Genomic DNA, 21,997 nt, shown 5'->3' on the forward strand with positions numbered 1-21,997 from the left:
ACCTAACAAGGCTCTGTGTTTTCCCCTGACACCAAGTTAACTCTGTTAATCACGGCTGTGTCGATTATTTATGAATCAGTGCAGAAACCCCTGTGTGAGGCAACTGCTCACTGTGCTGTCTGTGATGTCTAAGTGGCCTGGTGCTGTGAGTGTATGTATTTCCATCTGTCACTGGAACTGACTTGAGGCTGATTTCAAATTAGACTTGTGCATTGCCATCAGCAACAGGTCTAGACCAAATCCATTTCAATAGGGACTGTCTCAGCCCCAGTTAGAATAGCAGGCTGATGGAACTCCATCTCTCCAATTCAAACCCATTTCAATAGGGACTCTCTCAGTCCCAGTTAGAATAGCAGGCTGATGGAACTCCATCTCTCCAATTCAAATCCATTTCAGTAGGGACTCCCTCAGCCCCAGTTAAAATAGCGGGCTGGTGGAACTCCATCTCTCCAATTCAAATCCATTTCAATAGGGACTCTGTCAGCCCCAGTTAGAGTAGTGGGCTTATGGAACTCCATCTCTCCAATTCAAATCCATTTCAATAGGGACTCTGTCAGCCCCAGTTAGAGTAGTGGGCTTATGGAACTCCATCTCTCCACACTGATGGTGGAAGTAAGCTAATGAGGTCCAGTCAATGCAATGGGTGGGTTTTAAATCTCCGAATATAGAAAAAATATATGTTGGCTAAACAGGAATGTTGTGAATATATTATACTGTCGGGGAAATATTGGAGACTGGTTAAATAATGAACAAATAGCAATTATACAAATATATATACGACTTGTGTGTGATGCACAGTTACAGATTGCATTGTAGATTGCATGCTGCAGATGTCTGAACCACTTTGTAATGATCTGGGCTTGTCTGCATGCGTGGTTTAGAGCATTTAACCTCATCTCATTGACGAGTCTCAATCTGTTATGACAAAATACTTATTTTCAGAATGCCCAGGGAATCCCCTGGGAAAAGCCTTACGGACTCCAGCTAGAGTACCACTGACCTGCAGAACAGGAAGCAGCTGCAATAGCGTCAGGTGTAGAAGAGGCGAGGCAGGTTCCGATACTGTGCTGCTGTAACAAAGACTTCAGGAGCTGCTCATACTAATATAAAGAGCTGTCTTATATTAGAATGCACCAGCGCCATCTAGTGTACTGCCAGCAAAACTAAAGAAAACTACAAAGATCACTACATGGTGCTGGCTCTTGTACAAAGACACTTTGAGTGACAACAGAGAAGTTAAGAGCAGCCCCTGAACTCAGGAGAGAGCAACTCAGACCTATAAAGTGAGCATTTTCATGAAACCATTCATTCACATTTCTTTCTGTTATATTCAGTTTGGATTCAAAATCCAGCCTGGTAGAAGAGAGTGGGTTTAAATTACAGGCCAATGTGGTCTGTGTGGAACCAACCAAACCCTAATGACTGCCTCCATTCCAGGGAATAGGGACCACAGCTCCCATCCTATAATGAACATTTACTCTCTGTGGTCACTTGAAGTAATGCTCTTTGAATTCAGGGAGAACTTCATACAGGAACATGGGCTTCACCTTAGTGAAAAGTAAAGAAACCCAGTGATGCAAGTTATCATTCTCTACACAGCTGCTCCGAGACACACAGGGATGCAGTTTATCATTCTCTACACAGATGCTCCGAGACACAGTGGGATGCAGTTTATCATTCTCTACACAGCTGCTCCGAGACACACAGGGATGCAGTTTATCATTCTCTACTCAGCTGCTCCGAGACACACAGGGATGCAGTTTATCATTCTCTACACAGCTGCTCCGAGACACACAGGGATGCAGTTTATCATTCTCTACACAGCTGCTCTGAGACACACAGGGATGCAGTTTATCATTCTCTACACAGCTGCTCTGAGACACACAGGGATGCAGTTTATCATTCTCCACACAGCTGCTCTGAGACACACAGGGATGCAGTTTATCGTTCTCTACACAGCTGCTCTGAGACACAGTGGGATGCAGTTTATCATTCTCTACACAGATGCTCTGAGACACACAATATTAAAGTGTTTGGAGCTAACAAAATTTTCCATCAATCTCACCTGTGACACAATTCCGTTGACTTTATACATCTCCAAGGTGCAGTTCTAAAAGAAACATGATATCACAAGCATGCATATTAATTTCACAAGCATACATATTAATTTCAAACCTGACCCCTGGTTTCCACGCTCAGTAAAACAAAGTTACACTCATATTCATTTCAAACCTGACGTCTGGTACTACACTCAGTGAAACAAAGCTCTCAGTTCGATTGCTTGCCAGCCTGCAAATCTGTTACAATTACACTTCCTAGGTCCTTTCACCACCGTAGTTTTTTCGTGGTCAAGTGTCTTACAGTCTGCAGAGCATGTCAGTCATTAGAGGATACAGCTGATTGGTTACTGACAGGGGCGGGGACAATGTCACCCTCCAGGTGACCCTGAAAGGCCAGGACTGTCGAAAAGCATAGTCTGCACAGGGAGGTTTCTTGAAGCTACCTAAACTGCAGGGCTAGATATCAGGTTCTACAATGAATACACGAGTCAGCTTTAGTTCATTGGCCAGCTAGAACACCACGTATTATGGTCTGTGCAATGCTTATAAATGTAAAGATATATCATACCAGGAAAGAAAAAATAAAGTTTCTTGTGTTTTTGCTGTCTTTTGACAGAAGGCATTGCAAAATTAAGTACTTGAACACTTTACTCCTATCCTACTGAAGTTTGAATAAATAAATAAATGTTTCTAGTAAAGAAAGACGTGGGAAGTTGGTGTAGGTGCCTCGAGGCTAGAGAATTAATTTTCAACCAATTCCTAAAGACTCCAGTAGATGGCGCTCCAGGCCACAGCTTTAATTCTTGGATGTAGATGGTCACACCATTAAATTCTATGGATTATTATTATTATTTTATTTTTTCTAATTACAGAAACAAAAGTAATTTGCCCTGAAGTAGTTTGGATGTCACCTGAGACCAGCCCTTTCCTGTGAACAGTCTGAAAGACTAACTCAGCAGTGGGGTTTCTATAGACTCTCGTGTTTTTTTCAGGTGGAGTGAGGTTTCAATAGATTCTCGTGTTGGTTCCAGTGCAGTGAGGTGTCTATAGACTCTCTTGTTGGTTGTGCAGTGAGACTTCTATAGACTCTTATGCTGGTTCCAGTGCAGTGAGGTTTCCGTAGACTCCCACGTTGGTTCCGGTGCAGTGAGGTTTCTATAGACTCCCGTGCAGGTTATGCAGTGAGGGTTCTATAAACAGAAAATGAAAAAGAAGAGAGAATTATTACAGTGGGAATGTTTCTGGTACAGTGGTTTGATTGTTGCTCTCTTGCAGACTGTTCGACACTCTGTTTGAAATGCTGCTCTTTGTGTTGGTTCGGGTGCAGTGAGGTTTCGATAGACTCTTCTGATGGTTGTGCAGTGAGGTTTCTATAAACTCTCGTGTTATTTCTAGTGCAGTGACATTTCTATAGATTCTGGAGTTGGTTGTGCAGTGAGGTATCTATAGACTCTCGTGTTAGTTCTAGCGCAGTGAGGTATCTATAGACTCTCGTGTTAGTTCTAGCGCAGTGAGGTATCTATAGACTCTCGTATTAGTTCTAGCACAGTGAGGTTTCTATAGACTTTCGTGTTGGTTCCAGTGCAGTGAGGTTTATATAGACTCTCGTGTTAGTTCTAGCGCAGTGAGGTTTCTATAGACTCTCGTGTTAGTTCTAGCGCAGTGAGGTTTCTATAGACTCTAAAAATAAGAAAATAAAAACGAATCATTATGGGTCAGAATAACGGACAAAAATTCAAAGGGCATAATAATAGGAGCATGCTATAGACCGCCAGATTCAGACGGTGAGCAAAATAATCTGTTACACAATGACATTAGAAATGTGTGTAGCAAAGGAGAAGCCATACTAATGGGGGATTTCAACTTCCCCCATATAAAATGGGAAAACCCGGTGGGTAGCATGAAGGATGAAATTGAAATGGTGGAAATGACAAATGACTGCTTCCTAACACAATTTGTCAAGGCGCCGACTAGAGGGGAGGCATGCCTTGATTAGTCTTTTCAAATAACGAAGACAGAATAACTAAAACAGAGGTCAGAGAACCCCTGGCAAAGTCAGACCACAACATGGTCTCATTTGAAGTGTTTTTTAAAACCCCAAAAGTAATAACTAAACCTAAGGTTTACAATTTTAGAAAAGCAAACTATGAAGGTATGAAACAGAGACTAACAGTAGTAGACTGGAGTAAAATAGAGAAAACACCCACAGAAGGATGGTTGTTCTTCAAAAATGTAGTACTAGAGGGGCAAAACAATTACATTCCTAAAGTAGACAAATCTAAATGTAAAACTAAATTGCCAAAATGGTTTAATAGATCAATTAAAAAAAATATTCAGCGAAAAAAGGCACTTTATAGAGCATTAAAAAAGGACCAAAAAGAAAGTACGCAGAAAGAGTACACGGAACTGCAAACGCAAGTCAAAAAGGAAGTTAGAAAGGCCAAGAGAGAAATAGAAATGAACATTGCTAAGGGAGCTAAAACCAATTCCAAAATGTTTTTCCAATATTACAACAGCAAGAGAACATTCAAAGAGGAGATTAAATGTTTAAGAGATACAAATGGCAAAATCGTAGAGGAAGAAAAAAAAAATAGCAAATATATTAAATGATTACTTTTCACAAGTTTTTACAAAGGAAGATACTGACAACATGCCCCACATGTCATCCAGTTCCTATCCAGTTTTAAATAACTTTAGCATAACTGAGGCAGAAGTTTTAAAGGGACTAGGAGCTCTTAAAATAAACAAATCCCCTGGGCCGGATGAGATCCTCCCAGTAGTACTCAAAGAAATGAAAGAAGTAATTTACAAACCGCTAACCAAGATCATGCAACAGTCTCTTGACACAGGGGTGGTACCGACAGACTGGAAAATTGCAAACGTAATACCGATCCACAAAAAGGGAAACAAAACCGAACCAGGTAACTACAGACCAGTAAGCCTGACTTCTATTGTATGCAAACTTATGGAAACTATAATAAGATCCAAAATGGAAAATTACCTATATGGTAACAGGGTCCTGGGAGACAGTCAACATGGTTTTAGGAAAGGGAGATCGTGTCTAACTAACCTGCTTGATTTTTTTGAGGATGCAACATCGATAATGGATAATTGCAAAGCATATGACATGGTTTATTTAGATTTCCAGAAAGCTTTTGACAAAGTCCCGCACAAAAGATTAATTCTCAAACTGAACGCAGTTGGGATTCAAGGAAACACATGTACATGGATTAGGGAGTGGTTAACATGTAGAAAACAGAAAGTACTGATTAGAGGAAAAACCTCAGAATGGAGTGTGGTAACCAGTGGATGTACCACAGGGATCAGTATTAGGTCCTCTGCTATTCCTAATCTACATTAATGATTTAGATTCTGGTATAGTAAGCAAACTTGTTAAATTTGCAGACAACACAAAAGTAGGAGGAGTGGCAAACACTGTTGTAGCAGCAAAGGTCATTCAAAATGATCTAGACAAGATTCAGAACTGGGCAGACACATGGCAAATTACATTTAATAGAGAAAAGTGTAAGGTACTACACGCAGGAAATAAAAATGTACATTATAAATATCATATGGGAGATACTGAAATTGGAGAAGGAATCTATGAAAAAGACCTAGGAGTTTTTTGTTGACTCAGAAATGTCTTCATCTAGACAATGTGGGGAAGCTATAAAAAAGGCTAACAAGATGCTCGGATACATTGTGAAAAGTGTTGAATTTAAATCAAGAGAAGTAATGTTAAAACTGTACAATGCACTAGTAAGACCTCATCTTGAATATTGTGTGCAGTTCTGGTCACCTCGCTATAAAAAAAGATATTGCTGCTCTAGAAAGAGTGCAAAGAAGAGCGACCAGAATTATTCCGGGCTTAAAAGGCATGTCATATGCAGACAGGCTAAAATAATTGAATCTGTTCAGTCTTGAACAAAGAAGACTACGTGGCGACCTAATTCAAGCATTCAAAATTCTAAAAGGTATTGACAGTGTCGACCCAAGGGACTTTTTCAGCCTGAAAAAAGAAACAAGGACCAGGGGTCACAAATGGAGATTAGACAAAGGGGCATTCAGAACAGAAAATAGGACGCACTTTTTTACACAGAGAATTGTGAGGGTCTGGAATCAACTCCCCAGTAATGTTGTTGAAGCTGACACCCTGGGATCCTTCAAGAAGCTGCTTGATGAGATTCTGGGATCAATAAGCTACTAACAACCAAATGAGCAAGATGGGCCAAATGGCCTCCTCTCGTTTGTAAACTTTATGTTCTTATGTTCATTTTGGTTTGCATGTTTCTATAGACTCTTGTGTGCAGTGAGGTTTCTATAGACTCTCGCGTTTGTTGTGCAGTGGGGTTTCTATAGATTCTCATTTTGGTTCCGGTGCAGTGAGGTTTCTATAGACTCTCGCGTTTGTTGTGCAGTGGGGTTTCTATAGATTCTCATTTTGGTTCCGATGCAGTGAGGTTTCTATAGACTCTCGCGTTTGTTGTGCAGTGGGGTTTCTATAGATTCTCATTTTGGTTTTGTTTCTATTCCATGTTTGTTGTGCAGTGAGGTTTCTATAGATTCTCATTTTGGTTCCCAGTGGGGTTTCTATAGATTCTCATTTTGGTTCCAGTGCAGTGAGGTTTTATACTCTCATGTTGGTTCCAGGGCGTGAGGTTTCTAGACTCTCACTAACTCCCAGTGCTAACAATCATAGATACTGTATGTTGCGCAAATCTGATGCTAGTCATCACACAGGCTTGTAAACCCTTAATTTCCGTTTATTATATTCCATGTAATTTAAGATTAAATGAATGGTGCCTGAGAGTTGATCCACTTCAATGGTTTGCAGCTAAATAAAGAACCCCATTGATCTTCCCTGCTTTGCATCAGCCAGATAGATCTCAAGTGTGTAGTTTTGAAAGAAACACATGTAATAGCACACAGCTTCTCTGCTTTTTATCTCAGGATATGTGTTACACTTCAAGGTTGTTGCACCTCAGCAGTGTCGTGTGCAGTTACTGGCGGAAAGTTTGCGCCAACAGGGGAAACAGCTGATTCACAGATGATTTGAACTTGTTTATTGTTCAAATCTGATTCAAAGATTAACATGACTGTTTAAAGCCTAGCTAACAGGGTAGTACTTTCATTGGCTATGGAGGTCTCTCAGTTGTATTCAGAGAGCAATAGTAAACATGTTTTCTCACACTCTGCAGCATCACAGTTCAGAGAGAGAGAGAGAGTGCTACTGAGTGATTCCACACACTAGCACCAGAGTTCTCAGAGAGAGCCCAACACTGAGCAACTCCACACACTGCAGCACCAGAGGTCAGAGAGAGATCCCTACTGAACGACCACACACTGCAACACCAGCATTCAGATAGAGGGAAAGACAACTACTGTGCAACTCCACACACTGCAGGACCAGAGTTCAGAGAGAGAGAGCCCAATACTGAGCAACTCTACACAGTGCAGCACCAGAGTTCTCAGAGAGAGAGAGATCTACTGAAAGACTCCACACACTGCAGCACCAGAGTTCAGAGAGAGCGTCCCCTACTGAGCAACTCCACACACTGCCGCACCAGCATTCAGAGAGAGAGAGCACCCCCTATTGAGCAACTCCACACACTGCAGCACCACAGTTCAGGGAGCAAGCCCCCTACTGAGAAACTCCACACACTGCAGCACCAGAGTTCTCAGAGAGAGAGAGCTACTGAGAGACTCCACACACTGCAGAGTACTCAGCGAGAGCCCGTACTAAGAAAATACTCCCACTGTAGCACCAGAGTTCAGAGAGATAGCCCTACTAAGAGACGCCACACACTGCAGCACCAGAGTTCAGAGAGAGGCCAGTACGACGCACACACTTCAGCACCAGACTTCTCAGAGGGAGCCCCTTACTGGGCAACTCCACACACTGCAGCACCAGAGTTCAGAGAGTGAGCCCTACTAAACGACGCCACACACTGCAGCATCAGTTCAGAGAAAGAGCCCCTACTGAGCAAGTCCACACAATGCAGCACCAGAGTTCATACAGAGCTCACTGCTGAGCAACACCACACACTGCAGTACCAGAGTTCTCACAGAGCGAGTCCACACACTACAGCACCAGCGTTCAGATAGAGAGAGCCCTCTACTGAGCAACTCCATGCACTGCAGCAGCAGAGTTCTCAGAGAGCAAGCAACTGAACAAGTAAACACACTGAAGCACCAGAGTTCAAAGAGAGAGCCCCCTTGTGGCAGGCTGGTGAGTGGATAGAGGCCCAGAGACAGACTGCAGTTCAAAAAAATCCTAATTTTATTATAAATAAACACAAAAATAAAGTGCACAAGGGCAAAATAAAGATCTTTAAACACAAATAGAAAGATAACAAAACTTACAAAAATAAGGTTTCCAGGCTGGGCAATGCCTTCACTGGATTTAACAAAATTTCAACCACAAAAAACCACCAACCTGCTTTCTCAGCTCCCTCCTCTCAAATGAGAAGCAGAGGCCTCCTTTTATGTCAGGTGGCTGGGCGATGATTGATCGTTAATTAAGTTAATCATTTAATCAACTAATCAACCCCAGCCACCTGAACATAATAAACCCAGGCAGGTAGGGGAAATTAACCCCATCCCTGCCAATTTAAAAAGGGCAGTGCTTTGCTCTGCCACACCCCTACTGAGCAACTCCACCCAATGCAGCACCACAGTTCAGAGAGAGCTCCCTACTGAGCAACTCCACACATTGCAGCACCAAAGAACTCACACAGTCCCCTACTGAGCAACTCCACACACTGCAGCACCAAAGATCTCACACAGTCCCCTACTGAGCAACTCCACACACTGCAGCACCAAAGATCTCACACAGTCCCCTACTGAGCAACTCCACACACTGCAGCACCAGAGTTCTCAGCGAGCGAGTTACTGAGCGAGTCCACACAGTGCAGCACAAGCGTTCAGAGAGAGAGAGCCCTCTACTGAGCAACTCCACACACTGCAGCACCAGAGTTCTCACAGTGCGAGCTACTAAGCGACTCCACACACTGGAGCACCAGAGTCCAGAGAGAGGCCCCTACTGAGCAACTCCACACTCTATAGCACCAGACTTCTCAGAGAGGGAGCTACTGAGAGACTCCACACACTGCAGCACCAGATTTCTTAGAGAGAGCCCCCTACTGAACAACTCCACACAATGCAGCACCAGTGTTCTCAGAGAGGGAGTTACTAAGCGACTCCACACACTGCAGCACGAGATTTCTCAGACAGAGAGCTACTGAGCGGCTCAACACACTGTAGCACTGGAGTTAAGAGAGAGAGAGAGAGAGCTACTGAGAGACTCCAGACTGTGCAGTGCCAGAGTTCTCAGAGAGGGCCTTACTAAGCGACTCCACACTCTGCAGCACCAGAGTTCCGAAAGAGAGCCAAATACTGGGCAATTCCAAACACTGCAGCACCAGAGTTCTTAGAGAGCAAGCTACTGAGCGAGTCCACACACTGCAGCCAGGCCAGATGCAGGAACTGAAAACAAACAGGCAAGTAATGCAGTCCAAAAGATGCGTGGTGTGCCGTTTATTAAAATAAACACAAACAAAAATAAATAAAATATTTGAACAAAAACACTGCTCACAGAGCAAAATAAAATAATCAGCAAAACAAGTCTCAAACACAAAATAAACACCAAACCCAGGTCAGGCTGGGCAATTGCCTTCACTGATCCTATTAGTTTTGGTTTTGGTTTAAATTTCTTTCCTCTCGCTCTCCCGTTCCTCCTCTGAACACCCACCCTGAGGGCAGAGAACTGCAGGCTTTTATAAGTACAAAAACACAATAACATGGCTTTCGCCGTCATAAATGCAATAAATAAATCATACTAAACTAACACAATAACTCAGGGGCAGAGGGGGAGACCCCGTTCTAAAAATAAACAAACAATACTCTACAGGGCTCCTCGCCCTGCTAAATTGGCATTATCAGAAGTATTTTGTGGTCTTCCACAGGGCTCCATTCTAGGTCCCTTTCTGTTTTCATTATATATGCTAACGTTAGGTGACATTATCTGCAGACACAGCGTGAACTTCCAATGCTGTGCTGGTGATACCCAACTGTATTTGTCCCTACAGCCAGGAATCTCTTCTGCCTGGATGTTATTACCTACTTGCCTTACAGACATCAAGCATTGGATGTCATAGATATTGATGTTGGATGCTGGATTTAGCTAAAACAGAGGTTATGCTGGTGGGCTCACAGAACAAACTGAAAGGAAATGTGGGATTACATGAGCTCGACCCTTGCAGTCTCTCATCAAAACTTAAACTAGAAATGAAGAGTTTGGCGGTCATCTTTGATCCTGACCTATCATTTGAGACTCATATTAGGGAAGTTACTAAAGTATCTTTTAACTTGACTAAAACCAGAAAAAAAAAGATTATATTACCCCTGTTTTGGCCTCTTTACACTGGCTCCCTGTGCAGTATAGAATTGATTTTAAGATTTTGTTATTAACTTACAAGGCCCTGAATGGATTAGCACCTAGTTATTTGCAGGAGTTACTGACCCTATATCTTCCAAACTGTACTCTGAGATCACAGGATGCAGGGGTTGCTGGTTATTCCTATAGTCAATAAAAGCAACACGGGAGGGAGGGCTTTTTCTTGTAGAGCTCCTAAATTATGGAATACTGTGCTTTTGTTTGTCAGGGAAGCTGGGACTGTTGTATTGTAAAATTACCTGACTCCAACAACTTGGTATGGTACAACTAACAGGACGCTTTATTGTATGACTTAACTCTTTCCAACATGGTATCTCACTGCCATAAAGCAAACAGGCACCCCCACCTACAGCAATACAAACAATCCACACAGCATGACACACACACACACACGTCATGAACAATAACAAAACAGAACACCTAAACACAACATTCCCCCCCCCCCCCTTCCTCCCACAGAGTTTCAGGTGTCGAAGGACATCACAAAGTCCTGCAGGTAGCCCGGATGCTGATGAACCCGGCCGGGCCGTGCTGCCAACCCAACAGGTGCAGTCCCCCCCCCATCAACCACAGCATCTGCACTGAAAAGCCAGAACCTGGTTCCATTGTGGCCAAAGGGTATTGGTTGAGATTGGGAGGTGGCATTTTGCGCAGCCGGCTAGTGTGCCAACGGGACCCGTCCTGGAGCTGGAAAGTAGCTGTTCCCAGCTGGCAGCTGACACAAAGCGGGGTGGACAAAAAGGACTGGAGCTTGCCTCCATGGTGAGAACGTTTAGCTCTGACCCAGTCCGAGGCGCTTATGGCAGACGGCTTCACTCTACGTGCTCCATGGAGCTGCTGCTTCATCCGGTACTGGCACTGGCGGACCCTGGTGTGAGCAATGGGTGCAGGAGGGCAAACCTAAGGTGGGCTCAGCCTATCCAATGACAGTTGTAACTCTCACCCCAACATTAGTAGTGCTGGCGAAACCCCTGTGGTAGTATGCTGGGTCGCTCTGTAATGCAGGAGGGTCTGAAGGAGAGCCGTTTGGAATGCACAGCCTTGGGCTAGATGTGCTCGGATGCCATTCTTGAGGGTTTGATTAAACCGCTCGACCTCCCCGTTGACCTGTGGGTGATAAACAGCTGTGCGGATGTGCTTAATCCCCTTGTCATTGAAGAAAGTGGAAAACTCATTGAAGAAAGTGGAAAGTGGCAGAGACAAACTGTGGTCCATTATCAGTAGCAATGGCCTGAGGCAGCCCCTGTGGGCAATGACGGTGTCTAGGATGTTGATAATGGCCAGGGAGGTGACTGAGCCCACTGAGAAGACTTCAGGCCATTTGGAATGGAAGCACTGGTGGTGGGGTACACCATGGATTTCCCCACAGATGTCCATCTGCAGGGGTTCCCATGGTTTGGACGGCCAGGTCAGGGGTTGCAGGGGTGGCAGAGCCGGTGGGCCTGTTTTCCCACTGAGCAGGCAAGCCGTACAGTTACTAACCATCACCTCCACATTGTCGTCAATACCAGGCCACCACATGAGGTCCTGACATTGCTGCTTCAACCTGACGATGCCCAGGTGTCCCTTGTTTGCCATATCAAGCACTCATGCCCTCAGAGTGCTCGGTACGACTGTACAGTGACCCTGGGACACACAAATGTCGTTCCAACACAACAGCTCCTCCTTGATCTGGACGAATGGTGCTAGCTCATTAGGCACCCAGGCAGGCCAGCCACCTGTGATGTAGGAGCACAGGGTACAGAACAGGGGATCCTCCGCTGACGCTTGCTGGAGCTCAAGGAGAGAAACTGCAGCCTGGAGAGGAGTGTGCAACATCTGAATCAGGTTATTTTCCGTGTCCTCCAGCTGGGTGGCAGGGTCAGGAGGGATGACGGCTCTGGAGAGCAGGTCTGCTACCACATTGTCACGGCCAAGGATGAACTGAACCTTGAAGTTGTACTGTTGCAGGCGACCCGCCCACCTGCACAGACGGAGCGGTTTGTGTCCTATGCCTGGTCGCTCGTCATGGATGGAGGCGTTGGAGCCATGCATCACAATGTCATCAAGATAGAGAGACAGAGAGACTAGTGAAGACAGAGGACATGATCTTTTGAAAGCAGCTGGGTGCCGAGCTCAGACCGAAGGGCATACGGGTGTAGCGGAAAATGTCAGCGTGTGTAAGAAAAGCAGCGAGGTCCCTGCTGCTAGGGTGTAAGGGAACCTGCAGGTAGCCTTGTCGTAAATCCAGCTTACTGAAAATCGTGGAACCGTAAAAGTGGGTGGTGAGCTCCTCCACTGTCGGAAGCGAGTACTTGTCCGGGATGATGGCCGTGTTCACAGCTCTCAAATCCACACAGATGCGGAGCCCTCCCTATTTCTTCTTTGCTATCACCAGGTTTGAGATCCAGGGTGAGGCATTGATAAGCTCAATAATCCCAGAATCCAGTAGGGCCTTCAGCTTAGCTGACACTTGATCCCGCAGGGCGAGGGTAATGTGGCGCAGCAACTGGATCACTGGGGTCACCGCAGGATCAACCTTGGGTTGATGAGTAAAGGCGGAGAGGTAGCCCAAGCCATCAGACAGCGCCGGACGTTGCTGGGGAGAGGCGACCAGTAGGATCTCCGTGCCGGAGTTGTCAGTCAATGAGAAACCGAGCCCCATGAAGAGGTCGAGACCCAGGAGGTTGGCCCCCTTGCGTGTGACGTGGAACGGGAAGGCCGGCAGAGACCTGGTGCCATAGCGCATGGCAGCTGAAGGGAGCCCAGGATCGATTCTGGCATGGCCACAACCACTCAGAGTGGTGGAGGGGTGCTGAAGGGGCACGTGTGAGAAAAACTGTTTGTAGGTGTCGAAATTAAGCAGAGACACCTTGGCCTCAGTGTCCAAGAGCAGGGGAAGGCAGACGTTCCTGATGTACATGGCACAAGTTTTAAAGCCAGTAGGGTTGGAGAACACAGTGTGGATTGTAGCTGGTACTGCTGCTGCTGGGGCGGAGCGACACCACCTGGCAAAGTGTTTCAATTTATACAGTTTCTGCAGGTTTTCCCCCATGCTGGACAGTCAGGAGCTCTGGACTCATGCCTGTTGGACCCACACTTTCCACAATGCTGCCTAAACGAGCAGGAAGTTGCTGCGCTTGCTGGACAAGGAGAACAGGTTCTGTGTCCTGTTGCAGTAAGGTAGGCTGGACTTTCTGCACTGCAAGTTCAGTAGTTGTAGCAACAGAGTGAGCCCTAGTAATTTTAGCAGCACAGGCAACAGCAGACTCTACTTGGCATGTTAATTGAATGGCTTTGACCATTCCTCTGATGACCAGAGTTAAGTCATCAGAGTTAAGTCCCGAATCATTTTGTCATACAGTGCTCCAAATTTACATGGTAGTGCCAATTTCTGCAATGCAGCTTTATATTGGAGAATGGACTTACTTGGCCGCTGGCACCGCTGTCTGAAGCTAAAACGCTGGAGGAGGACGCTCTGTGCGGCAACAAAATGCCCCTGGAGTGAAGCGACAGCGTCTGTGTATGTGTCAGCCGGACCCAAAGTAGAAAAGACATGCTGTCTCTCAGTCACCAGGCAGTGCAGCAGCAGGGCACGATTGCGGGCATCACTCACATCAGCCAGACCGAGTGCAAGAGGGTACGTCTGGAAAGACGAAATCCAGCGAGTCCAGAGAACAGGCGGTTTGCCAGGTAGAGCCAGGAAGACCCGCGGGGGTAAAAGCAAAACCTCAGCCATCCTCATTGCCAATGCTGTACTGTAAAATAAATCGACTCCAACAACTTGGAACTGTACAACTAACAGGACGCTTTATTGTGTGTCTAAACGCTTTCCAGCATGGTATCTCACTGCTGTAAAGCAAGCACCCTCACCTACAGCAACACAAACAATCCACACAGCGTGACTGACCACACGCTGGAACACAACAGAGCACATCGGAAAACACACCAGAACATGCCGGAACACATCGGAACACAATGGAACACACTGGAAAACGGCGGGACACACTGTAACACACTGGCACATGCCAGAACACGCTAGAACACACTACAAAATGCCGGAAAATAATTTCAATATTTTTACGCTTAATATTTATGATGTTTTCAATGATTCCGATTGGTTCTGGGCTCTATGCACTATGGAGTTATTCAATCTGTTTTCTCTAAATCTGCCTTTACCTGTTTTAAGCTTGTCAGGAGAATTCAAAATCCCAGTACTGAACAGCCTTCCTCACTCCATTCAAAACATGTGATCATGTGACATTTCAACTCTGCAGCCCCACTTGCTTTCTATGTTTTTATATTTGTAGGTGGGTCTGTAGAGTTGAAGGTTCCCCTTAAACCAAAAGAGAGATTCAAACCTGTCAAAAACAAACCTTCTAGTCAACAGTCCCAAGCAGGCTGACTGCTCTCCTTAAATACCCTGCACATCGCTCTAATTTACAATTCTAGGGGATAATTAACAATAAAACAATTAAAGAAAATGGGCATTTGCACGTCTTTTATGCAGGGAGGATATTACCCCTTCCCTGCTGTGTTACACTGAGAGATTGAATGTATTTGAAATGCAAACTCATTGTGCTCCAAATACACTTTTGAGACTAGTACAACAGTGGTATCATGTTTTCAATCAACATTCTTTTCCCAATAGTCAAAATAGATAATCACCTAATCGTGAGGTAAGTAAGGGTCAGTGCTGATTGATAATCATGATGTAAGTACCTGTCTGTGCTGATTGATAATCGTGATGTAAGTACGGGTCAGCGCTGATTGATAATCGTGATGTAAGAACCTGTCTGTGCTGATTGATAATCGTGATGTAAGTACCTGTCTGTGCTGATTGATAATTGTGATGTAAGTACGGGTCAGTGCTGATTAATAATCATGATGTAAGTACAGGTCCGTGCTGATTGATAATCGTGATGTAAGTACGGGTCCCTGGTGATTGATAATCGTGATGTAAGTACCTGTCTGTGCTGATTGATATTCGTGATGTAAGTACGGGTCAGTGCTGATTGATAATCATGATTTAAGTACGGATTAATGCTGATTGATAATTGTGATGTAAGTACGGGTCAGTGCTGACTGATAATCATGATGTAAGTACGGGTCCCTGGTGATTGATAATCGTGATGTAAGTACCTGTCTGTGCTGTTTGATAATCAAGATGTAAGTAGGGGTTCCGTGCTGATTGGTAATCGTGATTTAAGTACAGGTTAGTGCTGATTGATAATTGTGATGTAAGTTCAGGTCAATGCTGATTGATAATCGTGATGTAAGTACGGGTCAGTGCTGATTGATAATCGTGATGTAAGTACCTGTCTGTGCTGATTGATAATCGTGATGTAAGTACAGGTCCGTGCTGATTGATAATCGTGATGTAAGTACCTGTCTGTGCTGATTGATAATCGTGATGTAAGTACGGGTCAGTGCTGATTGATAATCGTGATATAAGTACCTGTCTGTGCTGATTGATAATCGTGATGTAAGTACGGGTCAGTGCTGATTGATAATCGTGATATAAGTACGGGTCAGTGCTGATTGATAATCGTGATATAAGTACGGGTCAGTGCTGATTGATAATCGTGATGTAAGTAACTGTCTGTGCTGATTGATAATCGTGATGTAAGTACGGGTCAGTGCTGATTGATAATCGTGATATAAGTACGGGTCAGTGCTGATTGATAATCGTGATGTAAGTACCCGTCTGTGCTGATTGATAATCGTGATGTAAGTACGGGTCAGTGCTGATTGATAATCGTGATGTAAGTACGGGTCAGTGCTGATTGAATATCGTGATGCAAGTACGGGCCAGTGTTGTGCTGCTTTATTTTGAGAAATAATAAAACGTTTACTACTGTTAACACTTTGAAAGGGATATCATTAATATGCAACATCCAAGGTTAAATATGTTTCAATTATTTCCTTTATTAAATTATGTTCTTAGGCTTTGTGATGAGTCAAAGGGTTTTCGGTCTGTGATTCAGCCTCCCGACAGTAGATGGCATCAAACCAACTCGGGACTTCTCTTACCAAGATCTCGTGACCATGGCAAAAGTCATCTTTGAGGGGCGGCACCTTGGTGAGGGGCGGAAGTACGAGTATGTAAATTCCAGCCACTGGAGTCAAGTGAAGGATAAGGACACGTGTCGGTTGGGGATTGGTGTTCCACTGACTACAGAGGCGGGACATTACATACTAAAGGGAACGTACTACTGTGTTCGGGGTTGGTCCGAAAGTAAAATAGGAGGAGTAACGGGTGGAGGGAGAGACTGGTTTTGTGCAGCGGGATTTTTAAAACACTAACATTTCTTTTGTCTTTTTTTTGTTTATGTATGGGTCGCCACGAAGACAAATTAAAGACGAGTCATCACAGTTTGTTTTGGATCTCACCCCTGCACTCCTTCCCTCACACCATTTTGTTTTCGTTTGTTATTTAATCCTTTTGTTGTGTATAGAGAATAAAAATAAATTCTTTTATTTCTGTACACATAAATTACTGTCTGGACATTCCATTTAATACACTCTCGCCTCACAGGCTTATTGATTTTTTTTTTTCTAGCACGCCAATGCGTTTAGATAATTAACGCTAAATGCCATTAAGAAGGTATTCCGAAAGTGTTGCAGAAATGTGGAAGCCTAAAAAAAAACGTTAACAATAACAATAGACTTCCCAGCCTGGCTTGGAAGTTTAATAATCCTACCTGTATGTTTGAGAAAAATGTTGATGATCAAAAGTTTTCTACCACCGTAGTATTGTCCGTCCAGACCAGCACATGTTTGTGCGCTAACTGCTGGCGAAAATGAAATAACACCAGGTTCACTGCTTGCAGCTCTTGGGCATTTATGTGCGCTTGCTGCCAATGTCCCTTCCACAGACAACTTATTCCCCTCCCATTCCAGGCTGCTCCCCAGCACAGGCTGGAGGCGTCTGTAGTGACAACTTCCCTTCTGTGGGAGGATCCGAGGGGAGATCCGAGGCGCAGATTGCCAGGACGGAGCCACCACTCCAGCATCTGGACACTCGCACCAGCCGGTACCAACCTTGGACCTGGTGCACCTTGAGCGTATTTACCCAGGCTTGAATCGAACGCATTCTCAGCAGCCCTTGTGGAAGGATTCTCGAGGCGGCTGCCATCAGCCCCAACAACCTTTGATATACCTTGACCTGTAGGAGAGCGTCAAACTCAGAAGACGGGCCGAAACAAGCTCTAATCAGTAAACTGACGTGAGAATAAGGCGAGAGCACTGTTTAGAAACACTCGAAAGCGTGATTTTACCATGGAATTTTTTTTTTAATTTGCGGATAAAATCCAACAAATCAGCCAATTTCGGTTCTAGAAAACAAAACACAATCTGACCTGTCTCAGTGAGATGAGAGAGAAAATGGTGATGTGCTACTGTGAGGACGCCCTCTTCAACAGGAGGTGGGAGGGACTTCCCCCTCACAGCAGGGCACTGATAGGGCATATTAATTTTATATATGCTCAGTGATTGACGGTCAGAGAGGCTCTTCCCATTCGATAATGGTTGTCATTCGAATTGAAAGGGAACACAGATTTTCAGTGCCATCGGAGAATTTTTAGTTTTACACTTGGGGCTGGGGAAAAGGCATGCAAGGCTTTTTGTTTGTTTGTTTGTTTGATAATTAAATGAATACACGTATCATATATACTCATCAATACAGGCAATTTTGCTTTACATTTGCATAAACATACTTATTCAGTAAAACTGCTTCTGGTGTAGAGGTCAAGGTTGAACGAGGCGCACTGTCACATTCATGTTGAAATGAATGCAGCTGCAGTTTACTTCAGTATCCAGTACGTTGTTACGACTTGGAGCTGCTTAAACATGCAGAAAACGATAAAAAAACACACCTAAGATTGGGTCTAGCCTTTTATTTTAATTGTGAAATAATGCAGATCTTTATAGTTTTTTTTTTTTTTTTTTAATCTGAGAAATTTGTATTTATTTATTTTTATTCTGGAAAGCTAGGATCCCTGGTTATGACGGTATGTGTGAGGTCTGTCTCGCGCTCACGAGCAAACCATTTCTCAGTAAAGGAAAGGGGGGAAAAACATTTAAAGCTTCTTGCATGATTTGAATGCAAACATTATTCAAAAATATTTCCAGGACATAAGGAAATGCGTTTTGGCAATAGAATTAAAACAAAAAACAAAGCTCTGGCCCAGACCCCCTAGAGCTCGGCCCGGGACAGTTGTCAGATTTGTTCCACCCTGATGGTGACCCTGAGTACGGGTCCGTGCTGATTGATAATCCTGAGGTAAGTACTGGTCTGTGCTGATTGATAATTTTGAGGGAACCATTTGAAAAAATGCCATGAAGATTTACAGGGGGACTATTTTTCAAGGGACCCCTTACAACGCTCAAGGCTGTTTCAGTCTTTGACAGCACAGACAGTTATTCATCTATAACACAAATGCAACCTTTTTCACTCACCCTCAGTCATGCAGTTACAGCCATCTGCTAAACGTGTTATTACTAACACAAAAAATTACATTTTTCTTCACGGTTGACAATTCTGACAAGGTTTTCCAGCACACACTGCTTCACTGGTACAGTAGGTGGGTTCACTTCAGACAGCATGTGTAGTCACAGCTATGGTTGTGTACATGTTGTCATAGAATTATACATGAATTGGAAAAGCTAATTAGAATAGTTGGAATATTAACACATTTGGAGTGAGACAAGTTATTTATTGTGTGCACGTTACTATAATATCTTGTGCTGACAAGATAGTAAGTTGTGCGCATGAGATAGTAGCCTCTCTTTTTAATTTTTACATCATGTACCTTTAGGGGTTCTGTAGTAATAAGATGATTGAAAGGAGACAAATAATATTTTACACAAGCATTTTCCAAACAATCATTCCATGAAATGTATAGATCTTTTTTATCCATTCATGACAGTGACACTTCTAAACTTCTAATGGAGATCTATTAGGCTGTTTCAGAGAACTTTTGAATGCTGAGCAACCCACTGGTGATGACACGTGCTGTCTGAAGTGAACCAATCTACTGTACCAGTGAAGCAGTGTGTGCGGGAAAGCCTTGTCAAAACATGGGTCAGGTAAGGACGCAGTGGTGGCCTTACCTGACAATTTCCTGTCTTTTTTTAGAATTGTCAGCTCTTACCGTCAAGTAAAACATCATTTTTTGTGTTTAATATATTGAACTTGTTAAAATTACCCTAAAACACACTTCTTAAAAGAATCTGCACAGCCCTGACCAAACTGATGCCAAAAATCCAGCATGTTCCTGCAGCACAACAGTGAGTAATGCATCGTTCCTGGGGGCACATTATAATTCTGCTGTGCTGTTGCAAGTCATGTTCTTGTGTTCTCATGTTTTTTTCATTCATAAGCAGGTCTGCAGTGAGTCCTCTGGTTGGATCACTTCTGTTTCTCTGCGGTGTGGATATTATGGGAACACCCGCTTTCCTGCTTGGTGATATTTGCTGGTAATTTAATGAAATCTCACTTGAGAATACCATGCTGCAAGCAAGTAAAAATGTAGTCAAGGATTGTAAAAGCATGGTGAAGCACCACTGAGAAAATAACATGAAGCACCAGGGTTGGACAATAATTCAATTTTTAATTATCAATAAATATCACGATAATTATAATTATCAGAAATCTCATTTTAACTCACATTAATTGTGACATTCATACTAGTTTGTGGTTCTTTCTCCCTCACATACTTTTCTTTGTCTTCTTTTTGCTTGTTGGGTTTTTAAATAAAGCCTCTCTCCCATACCTCTGAGTTAAGGTAATGTTCTCATGCATATTTAGCTACATGGCACAGAACCCCCAAAAGAATCTATTTATGGACAAATCGATTGTCTCCAGGAAGGCAGAGAAATGTCTCAGTGCACTGATCCTTCTCATCTTTACATGACCGTCATAAACTATTATCGCAGATAATAAATGTTTAATATAACCATATATTATACAACCTTAGCAACCGTCCTTCTAGTGGTATAAGCTGAAGGATATGTGATATAGTAGAGATGGTGTAGATAGACAGCCAGTGAGCTAGAGAAAGACACAGATAGAAGTCAGCTGGAATTTGCTAGGGGCAGCAGCTTCTCCCTCTCATTGTGAAAGCACCCCCTCATCAGAGATAAGAATGAGAGAATAGTAAAAGCAGAAGCTGGATTCCGAGAATGTTTCTGAGATGCTGTTGATGCAGAAGGAACTGTACAGGAAATTGCTGAGGACATGAGTTTCACAAGCTGTGGGCTAAAACCAGTCCCACTCAGTCTAAGACACCCCACACAGCTCAGCAGCAACTTGAGTCCAATCGTAACTAAATAATGAAGCTTTCCATGATTCATTTGAAATGTACGTTTACAATCACAAATAAAACATCTGAAATCCGTGCATGCTCTTCCTGTTATAGCTATCCACAGGTACGGATTGCTGTGCTGCAGGCACCCAGCATGCTGTGCCATATCACTTTGTAAACATGGCAAGCACTGTAGAAAAGTCAACATTGTTCTTTACTTTTGAATAACCTGCACATTCAACAGCCAGGGCAGATGTGAAGTGTTTCTGTAGTTTAGCCCTGAATCTGAGAAGCCAGGGCAGATGTGAAGTGTTTCTGTAGTTTAGCCCTGGATCTGGAAAGCCAGGGCAGGTGTGAAGTGTTTCTGTGGTTTAGCCCTGGATCTGAGAAGCCAGGGCAGATATGAAGTGTTTCTGTGGTGTGAAGTGTTTCTGTGGTTTAGCCCTGGATCTGAGGAGCCAGGGCGGGTGTGAAGTGTTAAGAACATAAGAACATAAGAAAGTTTACAAACGAGAGGAGGCCATTCGGCCCATCTTGCTCGTTTGGTTGTTAGTAGATTATTGATCCCAGAATCTCATCAAGCAGCTTCTTGAAGGATCCCAGGGTGTCAGCTTCAACAACATTACTGGGGAGTTGATTCCAGACCCTCACAATTCTCTGTGTAAAAAAGTGTCTCCTATTTTCTGTTCTGAATGCCCCTTTTTCTAAACTCCATTTGTGAGCAGGCTGAAAAAGTCCCTTGCGTCGACACTGTCAATACCTTTTAGAATTTTGAATGCTTGAATTAGGTGACGTAGTCTTCTTTGTTCAAGACTGAACAGATTCAATGAAGTGTTTCTGTGGTTTAGCCCTGGATCTGAGGAGCCAGGGCGGGTGTGAAGTGTTTCTGTGGTTTAGCCCTGGATCTGAGGAGCCAGGGCGGGTGTGAAGTGTTTCTGTGGTTTAGCCCTGGATCTGAGGAGCCAGGGCGGGTGTGAAGTGTTTCTGTGGTTTAGCCCTGGATCTGAGGAGCCAGGGCGGGTGTGAAGTGTTTCTGTGGTTTAGCCCTGGATCTGAGGAGCCAGGGCGGGTGTGAAGTGTTTCTGTGGTTTAGCCCTGGATCTGAGGAGCCAGGGCGGGTGTGAAGTGTTTCTGTGGTTTAGCCCTGGATCTGAGGAGCCAGGGCGGGTGTGAAGTGTTTCTGTGGTTTAGCCCTG

General features: G+C 44.0%; 1 long non-coding RNA gene across 1 annotated transcript in view; it reads right to left on the reverse strand.

Moving 5' to 3' along the window:
• Positions 1–1,629: 1,629 nt before the first annotated feature.
• LOC121319191 overlaps positions 1,630–21,997 on the reverse strand; it is a 38,256-nt gene continuing 17,888 nt past the window's right edge. Inside the window, exon 3 of the long non-coding RNA XR_005950679.1 lies at positions 1,630–3,250. This is a non-coding gene — a long non-coding RNA (uncharacterized LOC121319191). The remainder of the gene's footprint in view (positions 3,251–21,997) is intronic.

This window comes from Polyodon spathula, chromosome 8, assembly GCF_017654505.1.
Source record: "Polyodon spathula isolate WHYD16114869_AA chromosome 8, ASM1765450v1, whole genome shotgun sequence".
In the NCBI taxonomy this organism is placed as follows: domain Eukaryota; kingdom Metazoa; phylum Chordata; class Actinopteri; order Acipenseriformes; family Polyodontidae; genus Polyodon; species Polyodon spathula.